The following is a 25,098-nucleotide window of genomic DNA, read 5'->3' on the forward strand; positions in this document are numbered from 1 at the left end:
GTGGCACGTGGGCTTAGTAGCTGTGGCTCGCAGGCTCTAGAGCACAGGCTCAGTAGTTGCTGTGCACGGGCTTAGTTGCTCTGTGGTATGTGGGATCTTGCCGGACCAGGGATCGAACCTGTGTCCCCTGCACTGTCAGGTGGACTCTTAACCACTGGAAGTCCCTCAAATTGCCCACTTCTTTAGGATTGGCCAAGGAGCAGTATTGTTGTAAGTGACCATGTAGGGTCTAGGCCAGTGGCTGTTAGCTGACATGTTGGAATTGTAAGTGGAGGGGGGAGAAAAGTGTTTAGCTTCAGTTTTCTATGCTTTATTATTTATCCTTATTGTCTTTTGTTGCAATGGTAAATGGGATTGTTTCCTTAATTTCTCTTTCTGATCTTTCATTGGTAGTGTATAAGAATGCAAGAGGTTTCTGTGTATTAATTTTCTATCCTGCAACTTTACTAAATTCATTGATGAGCTCTAGTAGATTTCTGATGGCATCTTTAGGATTTTGTCATGTCATCTGCAAACAGTGACAGTCTTACTTCTTGTTTTTCAATTTGGATTCCTTTTATTTCTTTTTCTTCTCAGATTGTTGTGGCTAGGACTTCCAAAACTATGTTGAATGATAGTGGCGAGAGTGGACATCCTTGTCTTATTCCTGATCTTAGAGGAAATGCTTTCAGTTTTTCACCATTGAGAATGATGTTTGCTGTGGGTCTGTAGTATATGGCCTTTATTATGTTGAGGCAGGCTCCCTCTGTGCCCACTTTCTGGAGAGTTTTTATCATAAACGTGTGTTGAATTTTGTCAAAAGCTCTTTCTGCATCTATGGAGATGATCATATGTTTTTGTTCTTGTTTTTGTTTTTTTTGCGGTACGCGGGCCTCTCACTGCTGTGGCCTCTCCCGTTGCGGAGCACAGGCTCCGGATGCACAGGCTCAGCGGCCATGGCTCACGGGCCCAGCCGCTTCGCGGCATGTGGGATCCTCCCGGACCGGGGCACGAACCCATGTCCCTTGCATCGGCAGGCGGACTCTCAACCACTGCACCACCAGGGAAGCCCGATCATATGTTTTTTATTCTTCAGTTTGTTAATATGGTGTATCACATTGATGGATTTGTGTATGTTGAAGAATCCTTCAATATATACAAATTGAAGTGGGATAAATCACAGTTGATCATGGTGTGTGATCCTTTTAATGTGCTGTTGGATTCTGTTTGCTAGTATTTTGTTGAGGTTTTTTGCGTCTATGTTCATCAATGATATTGGTCTGTGACTTTCTTTTTTTGTGATATCTTTATCTGATTTTGGTATCAGGGTGATGGGGGCCTCATGGAATGAGCTTGAGGATATTCCTCCCTCTACAATTTTTTGGAAGAGCTTGAGAAGGATGGGTGTTAGCTCTTCTCTAAATGCTTGATAGAATTCGCCTGTGAAGCCATCTGGTCCTGGACTTCTGTTTGTAGGAAGATTAATGTTATTAATGTAATGATTCTCATTCTCCCCCTGTAAATGTTTTATATGTTAGGCTGCTGCATAATACTGTCTCAGACCTTGGCCTTTTCAAAGCAGAGGTAGAGTCACTAAGGAGATTGTTATAGGAAAGAGAAGCCAGTCATCAAGTTTATTTTCACTCAACCAGGATATAAATACAGATCTCTGCAGTTGAAAGAATTGTTTCTATTGAGTTATCTGGCCCCTTTTATTATGGCAATTAATAAATCTCAAAATAATTTCATTCTCAAGCTTAGTTTAGATACCTATCTCCAGTGGGTACCTTATGGAACACTCACTTTCTGGAGCCTGGAAGGGGTACTGGCAGACACAGAATAGAGTTCTGACTTTTTCAGTAGCCCTGTTGCCTATATATTTTATCTTCTCCACTTAAAAATCATACAGTGTGATATCATAGGCCCCAAACTCATCTTGAAGAACATCAGGTTTGCTTTTTTAAAGGCTTAATTAGTAGACACACTGACAGATTTTATTTTTTTAGTATTGGTGGTCAGTAAAATCTTTACTGTGGTTGGAACACATAGTGTTTTTGAACTTTTTGATAGCTTTGATCTAAAGAATACTATTTCACATCATAAAATAATTACTCTTTCCTTTTTAAGAAGAATGCTATAATTGTAAGATATTCTGTTTGGTTTGCTTTACAAGTAGAAAGCATTTGCAAATAAATTAAAATCTAAACTAGTCCAGTATCAGATAATTGGCAAATAGAAGTAACAGTGCAGCAAATGGCTCCTATAGCCAGAAGTTAATACAAAAATGATAAAGCAGTATTGCTTCTGTCAGGAAATCCAGTCAACATTTATGTCATACCATTCCTGTGGTCAAGTAATATTATAATTGTCTCTGGGTTAATAGAGAAGGAATTTCATAACAGCTTTGAAAAGTAATATATAATTGCCCAAAACAATTTTAGCAAAAGATTTTCTGTGCCATGATGACATTTAGTACATTTTGAACTGGCCTCATGAGGTCAACACAAAGTTTCCTAGACATGATGTTGTTTCATTCTCTTTGTACTGTCTTTAGGGGCATATGCTACCATTCCTGTGTTCAACAGTTGATTGTATTTTTTAAGTGTGAAGAAATAATCTCTTCCTATTCCCACCCTTCAAGTGGGTCAGCGCCAAGGCCCCTTTAAGTAGTCTTTGAAAATTTTACTTGAATAGAACATTTGGATATTTCTAGTTTACATTAATATAATATACCAAGACATGAAAACAAATTTAACCACTGAGACAAATCTTATAGTGTAGAGAGAGAGAGACAACCTTATAATGCAGTCAGGTGACACTGAGTACTTCAAAATATACCCCTGTTGGATTTAGCCAGGTTGCCTCTCTACAGTTTGTATTGTAAACTATATTGGGTACGTCTTCAACTTTTGTACGGTACACAGAAAGTAGTGAATTCAAACAGATAGGTTCATATTTGGTATTCTTTGTTTGTTTGACACTTATCAGAAACACTAAAATTCCCCCGTACCTCGTTAACTCAAAAATGACAAAATTGACTCTAATCATCTTTGCTTCTGTGGGCTGGATGATAATAGTAAGTAAGTACTGTGCAGTTATTTACACTGCATTGACTTCCAAATTAGAGTGGAAGGGATGAAATATACCATTATCCAAATATAAAAAATGATCTAGTAGCATAATATAACTTTCTTTTAAAAATTATAATCTTTGCATCACCATAAAAATCCACTTCAAAGGTGCCATTATCTTTGAATCACCAGCCCGGTGCCGTCACAGATGATGAGAACAGAGCCAGCCTAATTGTCATTTTTCCTGCACAATGAGTTTATAAAACAATGGAACATAGTTCTTTCCGTTGCTCCTGCTGCAGGGCTCTGGTGTTTGGCAGTAAAGCCTGCACGCTGAGAGGGTTGGTAAGTCGATGTACTGCATCCACCAGATGTGACGCTTGTTGTGCTCGACTTTTCAGCCAAATCTGAAAGGTTATTCATAGGAAATTAGATAGTAAATGCAGATAGGATTTTTAATATTCCCGCTGTCCACATTTTTCCAGTTGTATAAATGGGATGATAACTAAGCTTGGGAGGCATGAGCCCTTACTCATCATCATATAGAAAACTCTGAAAATAAGAGCGGAAGAAATCATTTCTGCCCTCTGAGCATCCCTGAGGAGAGTAAGGCGAGTGCAAATGGATTTGAAAATGGCTCTCGCTACCCCATGCTAGCAGCGTAATTGCTTTGATAGTACTCTTTCAGAACTGTCAGGCACAAGAATGAAATCTAGGAATTGTGCCCTATCTTCTCAAATTCCTAGTGTATTTTTTAACTGTGTTGCAGTTCAGGGAGAAGTAATCCAAAAGCCTGGTGGTGGCTGCAGGATCGACCTCCATCTTTGTTTTACACTTTGCCAATCCTTTCCTGCTCCAGTCTTGCATTAGTCCCCCATCATACTTAGATTTCTTTTTTGTTTGTTTATTTATTTATTGTTTTATACAGCAGGTTCTTATTAGTCATCCATTTTGTACACATCAGTGTATACATGTCAATCCCAATCTCCCAGTTCATCACACCACCACCACCCCTCTCCCCTCTCCCCGCTTTCCCCCCTTGGTGTCCATATGTTTGTTCTCTATATCTGTGTCTCTGTTTCTGCCTTGCAAACCGGTTCATCTATACCATTTTTCTAGATTCCACATATATGTGATAATATATGATATTTGTCTTTCTCTTTCTGGCTTCCTTCACTCTGTATGACAGTCTCTAGGTCCATGCACATCTCTACAAATGACCCAATTTCGTTCCTTTCTATGGCTGAGTAATACTCCATTGTATATATGTACCAAATCTTCTTTATCCATTTGTCTGTTGATGGGCATTTAGGTTGCTTCCATGAGCTGGCTGTTGTAAATAGTGCTGCATGCATTGGGGTACGTGTGTCTTATTGAATTATGGTTTTCTCTGGGTATATGCCCAGTAGTGGGATTGCTGGGTCATATGGTAATTCTATTTTTAGTTTTCTAAGGAACCTCCATACTGTTCTCCATAGTGGCTGTATCAGTTTACATTCCCGCCAACAGTGCAAGAGGGTTCCCTTTTCTCCACACCCTCTCCAGCATTTATTGTGTGTAGATTTTCTGATGATGCCCATTCTAACTGGTGTGAGGTGATACCTCATTGTACCTTTGATTTGCATTTCTCTAATAATCAGTGTTGTTGAGCAGCTTTTCATGTGCCTATTGGCCATCTGTATGTCTTCTTTGGAGAAATGTCTAATTAGGTCTTCTGCCCATTTTTGGATTGGGTTGTTTGTTTTTTTTAATATTGAGCTGCATGTGCTGTTTATATATTTTGGAGATTAATCCTTTGTCCAATTGATTCATTTGCAAATATTTTCTCCTATTCTGAGGGTTGTCTTTTCATCCTGTTTATCATTTCCTTTGCTTGGCAAAAACTTTTAAGTTTCATCAGGGCCCATTTATTTATTTTTGTTTTTATTTTCATTACTCTAGGAGGTGGGTCAAAAAAGATCTTGCTGTAATTTATGTCAAAAAGTGTTCTTCCTGTGTTTTCCTCCAAGAGTTTTATAGTGTCTGGCCTTACATTTAATCCATTTTGAGTTTATTTTTGTGTATGGTGTTAGGGAGGGTTCTAATTTCATTCTTTTACATGTAGCTGTCCAGTTTTCCCAGCACCACTTATTGAAGAGACTGTCTTTTTTTCCCTTGTATACCTTAGATTTCTGATGGAAGTAGTGGGCAAACATTTTCCAGACTCAACAAGACTATATCTTGTAGTCCTTATCCACATTAACTATGTTGGTTTCTTAAAACGATACAGCCTTATTGAGTTCTACTGTCTCTCTTACAGGGTTCAGGGAAGTGTTGAATTATAATTTTAGTGTCAACGTTATTCTAACACAGTTTATGACATTTTACAAACTTCTAAGTTATTATGTTCAACATCCATGGCTCTGTTATCTGAATGGTTGTATTCATGTACTGAATATATCCCATTGGATAGAACATTGTTCCTTTTAAGACCCTCTTCTTGAAATTCCTTTTTCTTTATTTCCTTTTTTATTTTTTTGCCATTCTCATAGCCTATTTATTTCCCTTAACAAATTAAAGGTTTAGAAATGTAACCCAAATCCATTCTGGGGCAAGAGTGGTAGTTTGTTCTGCAGTATTCATTTTCCTTCTATTCTAAGGCAGTAGGAACCCCAATTTTTAGGTAGGTACATAATTGCCCAGGAGAAGGACTCTATTTCCCAGCCTCCTTTACATCTAGTTGTGAGCATGTGACTTAATGTTTATTAATGAGGTATAAGCAGAAGTGTTCTTTAGTAGTTTCTAGGACATTACTTAAAAAATAGTAAGGTTATGTCCTTTCTTCACTTGATGTCTCTTCATTTATCCTGTTGCCTGGTAAGCAGATGTGAGTAGAATTAGCTGTTTGGAACCACATAGATTAGGTCCTAAGGGATGGTTAGCCATCGAACTTAAAGCAGCTTGGTTCCCTCCAGATTTGGGGAAACAAAGTACCACCTCAAGACTGTCTACCTCTAGTAGATTCCATGGTGGTGTCTGTATGACTTCTGAGCTCTGTACGGTAGAGGACTGAAATTGAAACTGGAATTGGGATATACCATGTTCTTCTAGATAGAGAGAAAATAGTATTAGAAACAGGGGGCCAGGATAGATAGAGATACAGAATGTGAAAACAACTCAGACATTTTCTGGACCTGACTGGATTGTAGAAGGAAGATGTTCTGGTCTTGTTTTAGAAAGTAGTATGAGAAGATGACGAATTTCAAACACTTCATTTTATGGTTTGATCAGTTAGGCTACAAAAAGAGTTGTAGCACTTGTGGCATCCTAACGTGTATTTTATGCAATAAATAGTTAATCAAAATTTTCATTTGATGGAATGATTCTGTTTATTCTATTTTTCTTGATGACATTCTTCTTGGAAACGACCTCTACCATTCGAATTGCTTTTTAGATTGGCTGTACAACTGTAATCTGATACATTTTTTTAATGTACTATTACATTTGCACTTTTTTTTTCCCTGGTATCTCATGTCTTTACTTGAATAATAGAAGAAAGAACACCTGAGAGGTAAACTTTTTTGATTCTTTTGATGTCTGAAAATATGTTCATTTTCTCTTTATACTAGATTCATAGTTTGCCTAAATATAGAATATATAATTATATGACCAAAATAATTTTTCCTCAAAATTCTGATACTATTTCACCATGCTATAATGTTCAATAAAGTTGAAAAGAAGGTTGTGCTCTTCTCATTTTGAATCCTTTGTAAATCATCTCTCTGTCCCCTTTCCTTTCTCCAGAAGTTTTACTCTTTTCTTATCCTGACTATCCTTACATTTCATGATGAAGTTTCTAGTTGGATTCATTCTTCATTTATTCTACTCAGTACTAGGTAATAGTTTTTAATTCCTTTATTATTTATTTTTTTTCCGAGTTCTTTCATTTATTGAAGTATAGTTGATTTACAGTAATAGTTTCTGATGTAAGGCATAATGATTCAGCATTTTTGCAGTTTGTAATCCATTAAAAGTTATCACAAGGTAATGACTGTAATTCCCCATGTTATACAATATATCCTTGTTGCTTGTCTATTTTATATACAGTTGTTTGTATCTCTTAACCCCACACATCTAAAGTGCCCCTCCCATTCCCATCTCCCCACTGGTAACCACTAGTTTGTCTCTTATATCTGTGAGTCCATTTCTGTTTTGCTGTGTATGTTCATTTGTATTATTTTTCAGATTCTACAAATAAGTGATCTCACACAGTATCTGTCTTTATCTGACTTACTGCACTAAGTATAGTATTCTCTAGGTTGATCCACTTGGCTGCAAATGGCAGAATTTCATTCTTTTTCATGGCTAAGTAATATTCCACTCTGTTTGTCTGTGTGTGTGTGTGTGTGTGTGTGTGTGTGTGTGTGTACACACACATATATACACACAAACATAGCCCAAGTCTTTATCCATTTGCCTGTTGATAGACACTTGGGTTGCTTACCTACCTTGGCTACTGTAAATAGTGCTGCTGTAAACATTGGGATGCATGTATCCTTTCAGATTGGTGTTTTTGTTTTTTCTGGATATGTACCCGGAGTGGAATTGCACTGGTTTATATTCTCACCAACAATGAACAATGGTTCCCTTTTCTCCACAGCTTGCCTACATTTGTTATTGGTAGACTTTTTGATGTTAGCCATTCTGACTGGTGTGAGGTGATGTCTCACTGTTTTCATCTGCATTTCTTTAATAATTAGTGGTGTTGAGCATATTTTCATGTGCCTGTTAGCCATCTGTGTGTCTTCTTTGGAAAAATGTGTATTCAAGTCTTCTGCCCACTTTTTGATTTTTTTTTTTATTTAGCTTTATGAACTGTTTGTATATTTTGGATATTAACCACTTATTGGTCATAAAATTTGTAAATTATTTCTCCCATTCCATATGTTTTCTTTTTGTTTTGTCTGTGGTTTCCTTTGCAAAAGCTTTTAAGTTTAATTAGATCCCTTTTTTTTTTTTCATTTTTGCTTTTCTTTCTTTTGCCTAGGACACAGATCCAAAAAAATACTGCTACAATTTGCATCAAAGAGTGTTCTCCCTATGTTCTCTTCTAGGAGTTTCATGAATACCATTCTTACATTTAGGTCTTTAATCCATTTTGAGTTTATTTTTGTAAATGGTGTAAGGAAATGTTCTAATCTCATTCTTTTACATATAGCTGTCCAGTTTTCCCAGCACCACTTGTTGAAGAGACTCTTTCTCCATTGTATATGGTTGCCTCCTTTGTCATAGATTAATTGACTGTAGATGCATAGGTTTATTTCTGGGCTCTCTATTCTGTTTCATTGATGTGTGTCTGTTTTTGTGCCAGGACCATGCTATTTTAATAACTATAGCTTTGTAGTATAGTCTGAAGTCTGGGCAGGGTATACTTCCAGCTTTCTTCTTTTTTCTCAAGATTGCTTTGACAATTTGGGTTCTTCTGTAGTTCCATATTTATGTTCTCACCCTGTGAAAAATGTCCTGGGTATTTTGATAGGGATTACATTAAATTTGTAGATTGCTTTGGGTAGTATGGCCATTTCAACAATATTAATCCTTTCAATCCAAAAGCATGGAATATCTTTCCATTTTTGTATCATCTTCAATTTCCTTTATCAACGTTTTATAGTTTTCAGAGTATAGGTCTTTCACCGCGTTGATTAAGTTTACTCTTAGGTATTTTATTCTTTTTGATGCAATTCTAAATGGAATTTGTTTTTTTAACTTTCTCTTTCTGATAGTTCATTATTAATGTAAAGAAATGAAATAGATTTCTGTATATTAATCTTGTATCCTGAAACTTTGCTGAGTTCATTTATTAGTTCTAATAGTTTTGCAGTGGAGACTTTAGGGTTTTCTTTATAAAGTATCATATCATTTGAAAATAGTGAGTTTTACTTCTTCCCTTCCAATTTGGATGCCCTTTACTTTTTCATGTCTGCTTGCTTTGGCTAGGACTTCCAATACCATGTTAAATAGAAGCAGTGAGACTGGGCACCCTTGTCTTGTTCCTGACCATTAAGGATGATATTAGCTCTGGGTTTGGCATAAATGGCCTTTATTATGTTGAGATATGTTCTCTCTATACACACGTTGATGAGCGTTTTTTGTTTTTTTGTTTGTTTTTTTTTGAGAGTTTTATCATGAGTAGGTGTTGAATTTTGTCAGATGCTTTTTCTGCATCTATTGAGATAATCCTGTGATTTTTATCCTTCTTTTTATTAATGTAGTTTATCACATTGATTGATTTGGGAGATTGGACCATCCTTGTGTCCCTGGAAGAAATCCAAATTGAGCATTGTGTATATGAGACTTTTTTGTATATTGTTGGATTTGGTTTGCTAATATTTGTTGAAGATTTTTGTATCTATAGTCATCAAAGATATTGCCTATAAGTTTTTTCTTTTTGGTAGTGTCTTTGCCTGGTTTTGGTATCAGGGTGATGATGGCCTCATAGAATGAATTTGGGAGTGTTCCATCAAATTTAATTTTTTGGAATAGTTTGAAAAGTATAGTTCTTCTTTATATGCTTGGTGGAATTGCCCTGTGAAGCCAAACAGTCTTGGATTTTGTTTGCTGGGAGTTTTTAAAAAAATTTTTTAAATAAATTAATTAATTAATTTATTTTTGCTGTGTTGGGTCTTCGTTTCTGTGCAAGGGCTTTCTCTAGTTGTGGCAAGCGGGGGCCACTCTTCATCGCAGTGCATGGGCCTCACTCTTCCGGCCTCTCTCGTTGCAGAGCACAGGCTCCAGACACGCAGGCTCAGTAGTTGTGGCTCACGGGCCTAGTTGCTCCGTGGCATGTGGGATCCTCCCAGACCAGGGCTCGAATCCGTGCCCCCTGCATTAGCAGGCAGACTCTCAACCACTGCGCCACCAGGGAAGCCCCTAAAAAAATTTTTTTTTAACAAATTCAATTTCTCTGCTAGTGATTGGTCTTTTCAAATTGTCTGTTTCTTCTTTATTCAGTTTTGGCAGTTTGTATGTTTCTAGAAATTTGTCTGTTTTGTCTAAGTTGTCCAATTTGTTGTTATATAACTGTTTGTAGTATTCTCTTATGATTTTTTGTATCTCTGTGGTATTAGTTGGTATGGCTCCTCTTTCATTTCTTACTTTGTTTATTTAGGTCCTCTCTATTTACTTCTTAGTGAGCCTGGCTCAAGGTTTGTCAATTTTATTTATCTTTTCAAAAACCAGTTCTCGATTTCATTGATCTTCTGTTTTTTTTAATCTCTATATTAGTTATTTCCTGTTCTTTAATAGTTCCTTCCTTTTGCTGACTTTAGCTTTCCTTGTTCTTCTTTTTCTAATTCCTTTAGGTGGTAAGTTAGGTTGTATATTTGAGATTTTTGTTGAGGAAGACTTGTATCACTATAAACTTCCCTCTTACAACAGCTTTTGCTGCATCTCATAGATTTTGGAGCATTGTGTTTCCATCTTCATTTGTCTCAAGGTATTTTCTGATTTCATATTTGATTTCTTTATTCCATTTTATTTTTAGTAGCATACTGTTCAGTATCCGTGTTTGTTGTTTTCCCATTTTTCTTTCTGAAATTGATTTCTAGTTTCATATCATTGTGGTTGGAAAAAATGCTTGATACAATTTCTATCCTCTTAAATTTGTTGAGACTTATTTTGTGGCCCAGCATGTGATCTATCCTGGAGAATGTTTCATGTGCACTTGAAAAGAATGTTTTCTGCTGTTTTTAGGCTGTAACGTCCTGTAAATATCTATTAAGTCCAACTGGTCTGGTGTATCATTTAAGACCACTATTTCCTAATGATTTTCTGTGTAGATTATCTGTCCACTGATATAAATGGGGTGTTAAAATCCCCAACTATTATGGTATTCTTGTAAATTTCTCTTTTTATATCTGTTAGCATTTGCTTTATATGTTTAGGTGCTCCTTTATTGGGTGCATATATGTTAATGAGTGTAAAATCCTCTTCTTATATTGATCCCCTTATCATTATATCATGCCCTTCCTTGCTTTTCTTGTAGCCTTTGTTTTAAAGTCTACTTTGTCTGAAAGGAGTAATGCTACCCCTACTTTCTTGTTGTTTTCATTTGCATGAAGTATTTTTTTCCATCCTTTCACTTTAAGCTTGTGTGTGTGTCTTTAGCTATGAATTGAATCTCTTGTAGGCAGCATTTTTAAGTGTCTGTTTTTTTAAGCCAATCAGTTTCAGTAGTTTTTAATCAAAAACTTCATGTTACTCTTCACCTCTAAGAAAATCCCTTCTTTTTCCCTGATTATTTATACCTCTATTTCTCTCTCTCTCTCTCTCTCTCTCTCTCTCGTTTTTAAAAATAGCACTCCTATTAGATCTCCTGGATTGATCTCATAAAAATGTGTCTCATATTTATTTTCTCTTTTTGCTCAGTGGTCTGAGAAAGTTCTGAAACTTTGTTATCCAGGTCAGTACTGTTTTTCTCTATAATCCTATATACTCTTAGGTGTTTAAAGTGGTTTTCTGTTGCTTGATTTATTCTGGTTTCCTCTAGTGTGAGTTTAAAAATTTTCTGTTTATCATGGTCTGTCTCTTTCATGATGCTGTTTTTCTTCATTTATCCTGTGATTATACACAGTTGATTTGTATTTTAGAATAAAGGCATTTATTTGTTATTTCACGTGGGAAGTAGGTTATCAGGTCAACTGCCAGGCTTCTTTTTTGGGTGAGTAAAAATACAGTCAGCTATTAATCTGGAAAACCCCTAAGTGACCAAAAAGACCTTTGTTTCTATATGCTGAGGACCAGTCTAACCCAGTTTTATCTAGGCAGTTAGTTTGGTTTCTTTAAAGATGAGCCCCATGTTATCAGACCTGGAATTAAATACTCGTTGCCCTTGGTTTGTGTTCTAGGGAGTAGAGAGAGAAGGAATTTTTGGTTCCTGATTTCTGCCTGCCTTAAAAGTTGTAAAAAGAATGCCTTAACTCACAAATTTTATTGACTCTGCATCCTACATGCCTCCTAAAATCGTTAACTTCTTTGAATCCTACTGCTATTACCTTAAAATATCTTAAATTATCTACTCTTGTTTTGATTAATTCAACAGCCAGCTAGTGTCATTGACTAATGTTTCCTCCTGTTCCCAATATTGCAAATGTGATATTTCTAAAACCAAAATTGGATGATTAATTATTCATCCATTCATAAAATATTTATTGTGTTTATAATGTGAAAGCATTATTCTAGGCATTTGTTTATTGCCCTCAAGGAGCTTACTTTCTAGTGATAATGTTGTGTGATGGTCAGGTAATAAACAAGTAGACAAGAAAACATTCTATCTTACATGAGATGACTCAATGTTGCATGGACATCAGTTATTTATATATATATTCTTATACAGTTCATGAAATTCTAAACAAAATCTTGAAGGTATTTTCTTACCTTACATTTATTTTCAAAGTTTGTATGTGATTCTACAGCTTCCACCAAAATCAGCATAGTGATCAATGGAAAAATAAAGGGTATAAACATACTAAATATTCTTATTTATTATAAGATAAAATCAGTATTTCAGATCAGTGACACAAAGTTAATTTTTTCTCTGTAAAATAAAAGCACAATGTAGAACTATGAGAGTTCAGGAAAGAGATTGTAGGATGTACAGAAATGATAAGAGAGATGAACCAATGGACTTAAAGTAAGAAGAGAAATAAAAATTTGGAATGTCAGGGAAGTGAAGACCAAATCAGAATAAGCACAAGGAAAAATAGATAACATTGAAAACATAGTAAGAGGAATGAGAAACAAACAAAAGAAAATAAAAATGAGTTAAAAGGGGCTACAGACAAAATGATAGGATTGGAATAGAGGCAAACAAGATTCAGTAGATGTGTAAGTGGAAACCCAAAGGGGAGACAAATAATGGAATAGACAACTATTTAAGCAATTACAGAACAAACCAAACAAACAAACAAACCAAAAAAACCTTTGTAGAAATGAAATGAACTTGCATCCACAAAATGAAAATATACACTGCTTTTTTTTCTTTTTTTGCGGTACACGGGTCTCTCTTGTGGCATCTCATGTTGTGGAGCACAGGCTCCGGACGCGCAGGCTCAGTGGCCATGGCTCACGGGCCCAGCCGCTCCGCGGCATGTGGGATCTTCCCAGACCGGGGCACGAACCCGTGTTCCTTACATCGGCAGGCGGACTCTCAACCACCGCGCCATCAGGGAAGCCCTACACTGCTTTTTTGAAACGACATATCTTTGTAGGTTTTCTAGACTTCAAATTTAAAAGAATAGACATGAGTTTTATGCATTTTCCTTTTTGCACTTTCCAAGTTTTACATTGATTTTGTATTATTTTTAAATTTAGAAAAACATTACTCTGGTAAACCAAGACAAATGAGAAAAAGCTTAGTAGCTCTAACATGGATCCAGAGATAAGCTGTGTAAACGTGGTAAAGATTGGTCATAGACTCCGTACCTCTCAGTAGTTGATGCAGAAGAAAAATTATCATTGACAGTTGTTTTTAAAATGAAAAGTGTAATCCATTAGGAAAATGATTGGTTTTAGAGAGGATTTTTATACAGTATGAACACTATGTGGTGGAGGTATAGTCTTCAACAATATTTGGATTGCCAGTAAAATGATATAAAGTGAAATATTGCTCTGTAACAGCATTTCTTTGAGCAGCTCTCTGATGGCCTCCCTTAATCCAATGGCAAATAAGAGGAGCTAGAGAAAGGATATTTATTTAACTAATAAATTTTCAAAGTATTAACTCTTTCAACCACACTGTTTTAGGTATTTGGTAATAAGTTTGCAGGTTTTTGCTAACAAATATGTCCACTGTATATATTCCTTGTTTTTAATATACATTTACTTTGGCTGCCTTTGCTGAATCATCTGGCATCAATGTGTATAATGCTTGACTGGATCCAGGTAGTGGTCCATTCAGACTATCAGTTAATCTCCAATAATTTCTCTAAAACATGAGGTTAGTAACAATGGACCATTTCAGTTTTTACAGACTTTGATGATGTTTAAAATGTTTTGAATTCTTCTGGGAAAATGCCATATGAATGTAATTCAAGATAACTCTTACTCTTGCCATCATCTAAATTTGATAGCCTTGGTACAGGTCTTAAATATACCCAGTCCTCACATGGGACTCACGCATTTTATTTTGTAAGCATTCTAAGTCTTTGCTGATATCCTTACAGTGGAATTGGATTGTCTGGATATACTTCCTCTGTGTGTTTTACAGCATTTTCACTTATCCTTCCTAACAGACACTTTATACATTGCATGGCAATGTATTATAGTCTTCTAGGGTTAGCTACGTGCTTTACATACCGTTAAATGGTAAGGTTGTATGGGAAGCCCACTGGAATGAACTGTGGAGAGTCGGCAGTTTTGAACTTGGTAAGTCAAGGCTGTGTTTGAGGGCTCTGAGGAGACTAAATATTTTATTCACAGAGTAATTCAGTGTATGTCTGAGGTTTCTTCCAAGAGTATGCCTATCAGGAAAATGCTGAATATATAGTATTAGCAAGAGGAAAGCAATTTTAGCTGCATGTATCTCTGCCAAAGTGAGTTGGCCAGCATCCTGTAAGAAACACGTTAAAAAAGGGAACAATGTAACTCTTCACCTAAAGCTAAAAGCTAAAGACTGTCAATTCCATATCTTTAAGTACACACTTTTTTCCAGATTACAGGGTGAGGAATGTTTAGCCATTCCAGTGATTGGATAGACTAGCTATCTAAAATAATTTTAAGTGCTTTGCAATAGCTCTGACTTCCAGGGCAAATCGTATTCATTTTGAAGTTTAAAACATCTCTCTTTGCACCCACTTGAAAACTTTGGTTTGAAAATTTGATTACTGTTATATCTCTTATTAGCTAAACTACTAAAGAATTTGCCTGTACTATCTTAAAGTACATTAAGTAAGAAAATAATTATTCTTGTGTTCTCAAGTTCTCGTTACACATTTGGAGACAAGTATTCAATGTCTGTACTTTACAGAGGAGGAAGAAAAAGGGCCTAAAAACTCTTCTAAAATAAATACTAACTCCTACAAGCCTGAGGTTTTATTCATAGGTAGTTAAGTTTTTATCTGTGCGTTGAAACCAGGGCTCAGTCTCCACTTGGTTGCACTTTGGAATCTCTAGGGAGCTTTAAAATATCCTGCTGTCTGGATCCCAGACCCAGAGTTTCTGAATTAATTGTTCTGAGGTATGTCCTTGCCATTCAGTGAATGCTTAGAAGAGGAAGCTAAGATTCAGATTCTAGGTGACTCCTTCAACTCTCATAATGACACTCCTACTGTTTGTCATGACATACACAACCCCGTGTTGTGCAGGGTCAAGAGAGAAGGGAAACCAAGAAAAATGTCTTTAACAGTTAAAGTGGGAAAGAGATTTGTCACTCATATAAGCTTTTTCCAAAATAGCTTATTTAAACTGTTACAGAATCATAGCCTTATACCCATGACTCAGTAGGAAACATGATATCAGTAAAATCTCTGAGGATTCTGTATACCAACAAAATTTGATTGACAATATACAAGTCAATGTAATATTGGGAGATAATCCTCTATGGATCTCTTGTGTGTCTGCATGTCTTGAAAGCAGAGGCACTGCCTGTCATTTTTCAAGACTATGTTCTCCAGGATTTTTTATAGTGAACAGACTTGGAAGATAGAGTATCTCCCTCTGGAGCAAAGGGCAGGCATACTTACCATCCATTGTAGAAGATACAGGTTCCCCAAGCTCAAGATTTCTCTCCTATAATACAACACACAATATAATACAATGTACAGTATAATACAATATAATATAATAGGCAATCCACTCTGTATTCAGGCATTTCTCGGGGCCTTTATGCATCATCCCTTTAGGACTTGGGACAAAAGCAAGTGGTACAGATATGCTGATGCTTATGTTTCTTGCTGTGCCATGAGTAATAAAAAGTCCTTTGTCTCTGGCCCAGGAGTCTTATGTCTTCTTTAAGCAGCCATGAATGGTAGCTGTCTAGCTTATTCATTTCCTAGTAGGTAAAATCTCAAACCCTTCACAGTTCTTGCAGGTAACACTGGTGAAATATTTTTAATGACTTAAAAGATTGAGTCAGTGATTACGTCCAGTCATGGTATCCTTAATGTATCAAGGCTATATAAAATGTTATAACCATGTAAAAAATCAGGGAATATTCTACTCCCTGAGCCCTTTTTGAGGCATCTAGAGACAAAGAGCTTCATTTAACTAGGACATGACCTGGGAACTTGAGCAAAAAGGACTGGTGGTAATCATTCAGCTTATTTAAGTGGAGATCTAAAGATAAAACTAAGGTGAGGGCAAGTATTAAAGCCAGTATGTCAGTGCTATAGTTGTAATGAGTAGAAACATACAAGGAAAATTTTTGAGGTAAATAAAAGGATAAAGGGAAATGTATAATGGACTTATTGATTACTACCTAGTAAATACTAATAAAAGGATATTACCTAAAGTTAGTTAACCCTAGCATTAGATGCCTAATTAGGAAAAGAGAGGACCTTAGACATTATAAAATGTACAAAGTATGAAGATAACTACTAGCACAGTAATATAAACTTTACTAAATGAGAAAGAACAATAAAACAGCAGAAGAAAAAAAATAGTAAATTTAAAACAGTAAATATAACAAAGTGCACACAGTAAATACAGCATAAAATAGGCCAGACAAATGAATTATATCAACAAATATAAATGGGTTTAACTCACTTATTAAAAGAGAAGGATTTTAAAAAATTTTTATTTTATATTGGAGTATAGTTGATTTACAATGTGTGTTAGTCTCAGGTATACAGCAAAGTGATTTAGTTAGACACATACATGTATCTATTCCTTTTCAGATTCTTTTCCCATGAGTAGAGTTCCCTGTGGTACACAGTAGGTTCTTTTTTTCTTTGTTTTATATATAGCAGTGTGTATATGTTAATCCCATCCTCCTAGTTTATTCCTCCTCCCACCACCAACATTCCCCTTGGGTAACCATAAGTTTGTTTTCTAAGTCTGTGAGTCTGTTTGTTTTGTAAATAAATTCATTTGTATCATTTTTTAGATTCCACATGTAAGTAATATCATGATATTTGTCTTTCTCTGTCTGACTTACTTCACTTAGTATGATAATCTCTAGGTCCATCCATGTAGCTGCAAATGGCATTATTTGATTCTTTTTTATGGCTGAGTAGTATTTCATTGTGTGTGTGTATGTGTGTGTGTGTGTATACATATAATACATATATATATTACATATACCACATCTTTTTTATGCATTCATCTGCTGTTGGACATTTAGGTTGTTTCCATATCTTGGCTATTATAAATAGTGCTGTAGTGAACATTGGGGTGCATGTTGGGGTGTATGAATCTTTTCGAAGTATGGTTTTCTCTGGATATGTGCCCAGGAGTGGGATTGCTGGATCATATGGTAGTTCTATTTTTAGTTTTTAAAGAAATCTCCATAGTGACTGCACTAATTTACATTCCCACCAACAGTGTAGGAGCATTCCCTAAAAGAGAAGGATTTTTATATTGACTCATAAAACTCAGTTAAACACTAAAATAAAGTGATACATGGTGGCTAAAAATTAAGTAATGGGCAAGGGTGTCACGGGTAAATGCAAACAATAAGGAAGCAGGGGTTGTGATATTGATATCAGACAAAAGAGAAATCAGGCCGAAAGTAACAAATGAGAAAGAGAAGGAAACTGTATAAAGTAAGGGCTAAAAATCACACTGATGATCAAAGTGTATGGATATCTTTGCACCAGACAGACAGCAAAAACTTCATAATGCAAAAAAAAAAAAAAAATAGACTAGAATAAAGCAATAGTAAGTAGACTTTAAGATAATAGTCTTGGTTTAACACAGTTCAAGTAGATAAAAATGGGTAAATATATAGAAGGTAAGAACAAGATCACCAGTAAGGTAAATATTATATAGATGTGCATCAAATGTCTTATGAGAACATGGAGGATTTATAAAAATTGACCACAGTAAATTCTGTGTAACAGGAAAATTATAAATAGCATTTTCATATCATACTCCAATAACTAGAAGTTAATAACAAAACCAGAACACAGTCCTTTAACTTGAAAATTTTAAAGTTCTCTATTAAATGTAAATAAAAGGAAATAAAAGGTGAATTTTCAGAATTTCTAAATGAAAGCAATAAAGAAAACCATATTTTAGAATCTATTGGTTACAGCTTAAAGCAGTGATCAGAGGAATATTATTCTAACTTATTTTGTCAATAAAAATGAAAGAATGACATACATAAGGTATATTCCTAACTCAAACAGCTTGAAAACAAAAGAAATGTAAAGAACAGAATAAGTATAAAGACACACTGAGAAAACAAATATATTAAATAAAATGCTGGCTCTTCAAAAAAAATTCAATAATATGGCAAAGCCCTAACTAATCTAATAAAAATAAGGGGTGGGGGTGGGGAGGGAACAGAAATATGCAAAATAAACTATAAGGGGAAACATCTCTGAAAAAGAGGAAATTTCAAACACTCTTTCAAAATATATTTGAGATTTTATATAAATAGTACAATTTACTAGGAAAATACAATCTCCAAAATTGACTTCAATTGAGATTGCCAGTTTAAACAGACCAAATGTCTGTGGAATAAAGAAAGTCATAAACTATCCCACAAAAAGTTTTACACTAAGATGGTTTCATGGGGGAATTCAAGAAAACATCAAAAACTAGATGCAATTCTATTAAATTATTTCAGTAAATTGGAAAAAGAAAACTTTAAACTTATCCTTGAGACAAGTATAACACTGTTCCTAAACTGACAAAAAATGTTCAAAAAATTAATACCAATGCAACAATTCTCAATAAAATACTAACAAAATCTAACAACACATTAGAAATAATACACCATGATGAATGGTGAAGAACTGGATGCTTTCCTCCTAAGGCTGAAAACAACACAAGGATTTCCTCTCTCACCACTCCCATTCAACATTGTTCTGAAAGTCATAGTTACTGCAATAAGAGAAAGAAAAGAATACAAGATACACAGATTGGAAACAAGAAATAAAACTCTTTATTTGCAGATGATAGATGGTTTATGTAGAAAATCCCAAATAATCTATAAAAAAAAAACCTCATGAACTTGAAAGTGTAGCAAGACTAAAGGACCCAAAGTCAATATACAAAATCAGTTGCTTCTTTACATACCAGGAATGAAAAATTGGAATTTAAAAGTACCATTTCCAACAGCACCAAAGAACCCCCACTTAGATATAACTCTAATAGGTATACTATCTACACATTAAACATTACAAAACATTGATTAAAAAATCAAAGACGTTTTAAATAAACGGAGAGAGATAATAAGTTCACATTTTGGAAGATTTAGTATTGTTCGGATGTCAATTCTTCCCAACTTGATTTGTTGCTTGTGATTTTGGGTGTCATACTAAGAAACCACTAACAAATCCAAGGTAATGATTTATCCTCATTTTTGCCTGTGAGTTTTACAATTTTAGATCTTATAGTTAATTCTATAATCCATTTGAGTGATTTTTTTTGTTTCTGGTGTGATGAAGGGGTTTAAGTTCATTCTTTTGTACTATATGGATTCCTGGTTGTCCCAGTGCCATTTGTTAAATAGCCTGTTCTTTCTCTATTGAATTGTCTTAGCACCGTTGTCAAAAATCAATCATAAGTGTAAACGTTGTTTTTTTTGGACTCTATTCCATCTGTGTCTGTCTTTAAGTGAGTACCACACTTACTGATTACTATAACCTGTAACTTTGTAGTAAATTTTGAAACTGGGAAGTGTAAGTCCTCCAAATTTGTTCTTTTTTAAAAAGAAAAACTTATTTTGCCTATTCTGGGTCTCCTCCAACTCCATATGAATTTTAAGATAAGCTTTCGATTTCTGCAAAAAAGTCAGGTAGAATTTTGATAGAGGAATTAAATTGAATCTGTAGCTCAATTTGGGGAGTGTTGCCATCTTAACAAAATTAAGTCTTCCAATCCGTGAATACTAAATAAATGTCTTTACATTTCTTTGATTTTTTTTCCAATGATATTTTGAAGTTTTTATTGTAGAAGCTTTATACTTCCGTGGTTAAATTTATTCCTAAATATTTTAGTCCTTTGTAAATGGAGTTGTTTCTTGATTTTAGATTGTTCATTGCTAGTGTATCAAAATATGACTGATCTTTGTGTATCGATCTTGTGTCCTTCAACCTTGCTAAACTTGTTTATTAGTTCAGATAGGTTTTTGTGGGGGTCTAAGGCTTTGAATGTTCCATCCTGTTATTCCTTCATGTGTGTGTATTTGTGTGTGTGTATGCGTGTGTAGACTCAATCCATTTGATTCAATTTTAGCTTTTTAGGTGTAAGGGTTAGATTGAAAAACTTACTGTATCTCACACTGTCCTCTTCTGACTTATGATCTCATTTCTTCAGACAAAAGGAATAACCATCCACGCCTTGCCCATTCTCAAGGGCACTTCTGGCAATATTGCAGGGCCCTGGCAGTGGGTGGTGGTTGCAACCTGTTATAAAGCATTCAGCCTGATGGTGGTTTCCAGATAAAGAATCTTAGTAGAGTTTTCAAGTCAGTCATGACGAGAATGATAATATAATTTATCATCACCCTGGGCCACTTTGGAGACTTAATGTGGGGGGGAGCGTGAAACATGTGCTATTAATTACTATGCAGTACAACAGGCATAAACTTTGAATATCCTTAATAAAAAGGTATCATCATCCTTGTCATAACACATTGTCAACAGATGGGTTTTCAAGTGTAAATTAGACAAAATGAAAAGGGTAAGCCGGGGCAGAAGGTTTGGTACCAGAAGATGCCTGTGGGTTCATGGTGGGGAGCAAGGATTACAAAGGTCAAATCAGGAAGGATGCCCTATACCGATATATGCTGGCTAAGAGTATGGGTTTAGAGCCAGATTGCCTAGGTTAAAATCCTTCCTCTGCTACCTACTAGCGTGTTAGTTTGAGCAAGTTGCTTAACCTCTTATTGCCTTAGTATACTCAAATACAGAATGTGTTTAATAGTAGCCTTACCTCATAGAGTTGTCATGAGGATTCATACATATGAATATATGTAATGATTTAAAATGAAGCTCACCATATAGTGTGTGCTGTGTAAACATTATCCATTAGTATTAGCTAAATACTGTAGTGATTGATTTCGTATCTTGGGTAGGGATATGGGCTGAGCCAACTCCAGGAGCTCACTAGTTAGTTAGTGGGACTTTGACAAATCCACGTTGCTGACTGTATTACTGCTGAGAGGGACCGGTAGAGCATTTGCTGTGACCAGCCTCTTCAGTGCTGCTCTGCACTGAGCCTCTGCCTTCTTTTATTTTTAAAAATATTTTAGAAGCTACTTCCTTTTCAAAATACAGCTTTGGGAGAGAGGGTCTAAGAAAGCTTGAAAGGGGCTTGAGTTTAGTAGGATTCAGCATGGGCTTGGTAGTATGAAATTGTCAGCTACCCGGAAGCCAGTTCCATGGAGTGATATGTTAATTGATATTCTGAGGTCTAATTTCTAACTATTAAGCTCTGAGAAACACTAAGTATATTTCTCCTCTTTTTCAATAGCATGTTACTGAAACAGATTCTTTAGGAGGGCTACGTACAAGTTAACTTTTCTTTCCAGGTAGGATAACTCTTAGGTAATAGTCTGGAAAACTCAAATGCCATATTTTCTTTCTCAGTTTAAGTACTTTCTTCTCTTAGGTAATTATTTGTCTGATTTTAACTTATCTTTTGAAGGTATAGAAAATTGAATATTTACTTATATCTAGAAGCTGTAAATTTAATCAAATTTTCTTCAGAATATTAAGGGCAAAAAACCCCAAAAACCCAAACATACAAAAAAAGAATATTAAGGGTGTTAGACAAAGGAAGAACTACATTGAAAATGTATCTTTAGTTTATACTCAGAGAAAATTCACTTTTTATTATTTTTATCAATTTCTTTAAGGTAACAATTGGAAATTTGGGCTAGTTATTACCTTTTTAGACATGATATGGTATAAACCCATTTGTAATCTTTAACCATTAGATTGGATAGGGATTCAAAATTTAATATGGGGTGTTTGTCATACTCCAGTTGGTGGTGTATCTGACTTTAGAGGACTTGGGTATTGATGTAGAAAACAGACTTGAATTCTTTATTAGGGCTCTTTTTTATGATAGGAGGTAACTTTATTTAGTTGATGAGATTTTTGTATTTAATTCTTTGCTTTTAGATAACTACTGGTATGCATTGCCTTATAATTTAAAAAAGGACCCTTGGGACTTCTCTGGCAGTCCAGTGGTTAAGACTTCGCCTTCCAATGCAGGGGGTGTGGGTTCGATCCCTGGTTGGGGAGTTAAGATCCCCCATGCCTCACTGCCAAAACAAAACAAAACATAAAACAGAAGCAGGGGGACCTTGAAGATGGCGGAAGAGTAAGACGCGGAGATCGCCTTCCTCCCCACGGATACACCAGAAATACATCCACACGTGGAACAATTCCTACAGAACTCCTACTGAAGGCTGGCAGAAGACCTCAGACATCCCAAAAGGCAAGAAACTCCCCACGTAACTGGGTAGGGCAAAAGAAAAAACAGAGACAAAAGAATAAGGACGGCACCTGCACCAGTGGGAGGGAGCTGTGAAGGAGGAAAAGTTTCCACACACTAGGAAGCCCCTCCGCGGGCGGAGACTGCGGGAGGCAGAGGGGGGAGTTTCGGGACCGCGGAGTAGTGCACAGCGACGGGTGCGGAGGGCAAAGCGGGAAGATTCCTGCACAGACGGTCGGTGCCGACCAGCACTCACCAACCCGAGAGGCTTGCTGCGCACCCACCGGGGCGGGCGGGGCTGCGAGCTGAGGCTCGGGTTTTGGTTTTGGACGGAGCTCAGGGAGAGGACTGGGGTTGGCGGCTTGAACATAGCCTGAAGGGGTTAGTGCACCACGACTAGCCGGGAGGGAGTTCGGTGAAAAGCCTGCACCGGCCGAACAGGCAAGAGACTTTTTCTTCCCTCTTTGTCTCCTGGTGCGCGAGGAGAGGGGTTTAAGAGCGCTGCTTAAAGGAACTCCAGAGACGGGCGCGAGCCGCGGCTAAAAGCGCGAACCCCAGAGACGGGCGCGAGCCGCGGCTGAGGGCGCGAGCCCCCGAGACGGGCGCGAGCCGCGGCTGAAAGCGCAAACCCCAGAGACGGGCGCGAGCCGCGGCTAAAACCGCGGACCCCAGAGACGGGCTGCTGCTGCCGCCACCAAGGGGCCTGTGTGCGAGCACAGGTCACTCTCCACACCCCTCTTCCGCGGAGCCTGTGCAGCCCGCCACTGCCAGGTCCCCGGGATCCAGGGACAACTTCCCCGGGACAGCGCACGGCGGGCCTCAGGCTGGTGCAACGTCACGCCGGCCTCTGCCGCAACGTCACGCTGCCTCTGCCGCCGCAGGCCGGCCCCGCACGCAGTGCCCCTCCTTCCCCCATCCCCCAACCCCCGGCCTGAGTGAGCCGGAGGCCCCGAATCAGCGGCTCCTTTAACCCCGTCCTGTCTGAGCGAAAAAACAGACGCCCTCCAGCGACCTACGCGCAGAGGCAGGGCCAAATCCAAAGCTGAGCTCCTGTGAGCTGTGAAAACAAAGAAGAGAAAGGGAAATCTCTCCCAGCAGCCACAGAAGCAGCGGATTAAAGCTCCACAATCAACTTGATATACCCTGCATCTGTGGAATACCTGAATAGACAAGGAATGATCCCAAATTGAAGAGGTGGAATTTAGGAGCGAAATCTATGATTTTTTTCCCTTTTCCTCTTTTTGTGAAGGTGTACGTGTATGCTCCTGTGTGACATCTAGTCTGTATACTCTAGCTTCCACCATTTATCCTAGGGCTCTATCCGTCCATGACTTTTTTTTAAAAATTCTTTTTCTTAATAATTAAGTTTAATTGTAATAACTTTATTATACTTTACCTTCGTTCTTTCTTTCTTTCCTTCCTTCCCTCCCTCCTTTAGACAAAGAATCACCCCAAATTGAGGAGGTGGTCTCAGGGAGCAGGATTTATGATTTTTCCCCCTTTACCTCTTTTTGTGAAGGTGTATGTGTATGCTTCTGTGTAAGATTTTCTCTGTATAGCTTTGCTTCCAACATTTGTCCTAAGGTTCTATCCGTCCCTTTTTTTTCTTTTGTAAATATTTTTTAATTCAATAACTATATTATACTTTATTTTATTTTTACTGTATCATCTTTCTTTCTGTCTTTTTTTCCTTCTTTCCCTCCTTCCTTCCTTCCTCCCTCCCTCCCTCCTTTCTTTCCTTCTTTGCTTCTTTCTTCCTTCCTTCCTTTCCTCCTTTCCTTCTTTCTTTCCACATACTTCTACTAATTCTCTCTACTTTTTCTCCCTTTTATTCTGAGCCGTGTGGATGAAAGGCTCTTGGTGCTCCAGCCAGGAGTCAGGGCTCTGCCTCTGAGGTAGGAGAGCCAACTTCAGGTCACTGGTCAACAAGAGACATCCCAGCTCCACATAATATTAAACGGCGGAAATCTCCCAGAGACCTCCATCTTAACACCAGCACCCAGCTTCACTCAACGACCAGCAAGCCACAGTGCTGGACAACCTATGCCAAACAACTAGCAAAACAGGAACACAACCCCACCCATTAGCAGAGAGGCTGCCTAAAATCATAATAAGGCCACAGACACCCCAAAACACACCACCAGACGTGAACCTGCCCACTAGAGAGACAAGATCCAGCCTCATCCAGCACAACACAGGCACTAGTCCCCTCCACCAGGAAGCCTACACAACCCACTGAAACAACCTTAGCCACTGGAGACAGACATCAAAAACAACGGGAACTACGAACGTGCAGCCTGCAAAAAGGAGACCCCAAACACAGTAAGATAAGCAAAATGAGAAGACAGAAAAACACACAGCAGATGAAGGAGCAAGATAAAAACCCACCAGACCTAACAAATGAAGAGGAAATAGGCAATCTACCTGAAAAAGAATTCAGAATAATGATAGTAAGGATGAT

This window comes from Phocoena phocoena, chromosome 9, assembly GCF_963924675.1.
Source record: "Phocoena phocoena chromosome 9, mPhoPho1.1, whole genome shotgun sequence".
Lineage (NCBI taxonomy): Eukaryota > Metazoa > Chordata > Mammalia > Artiodactyla > Phocoenidae > Phocoena > Phocoena phocoena.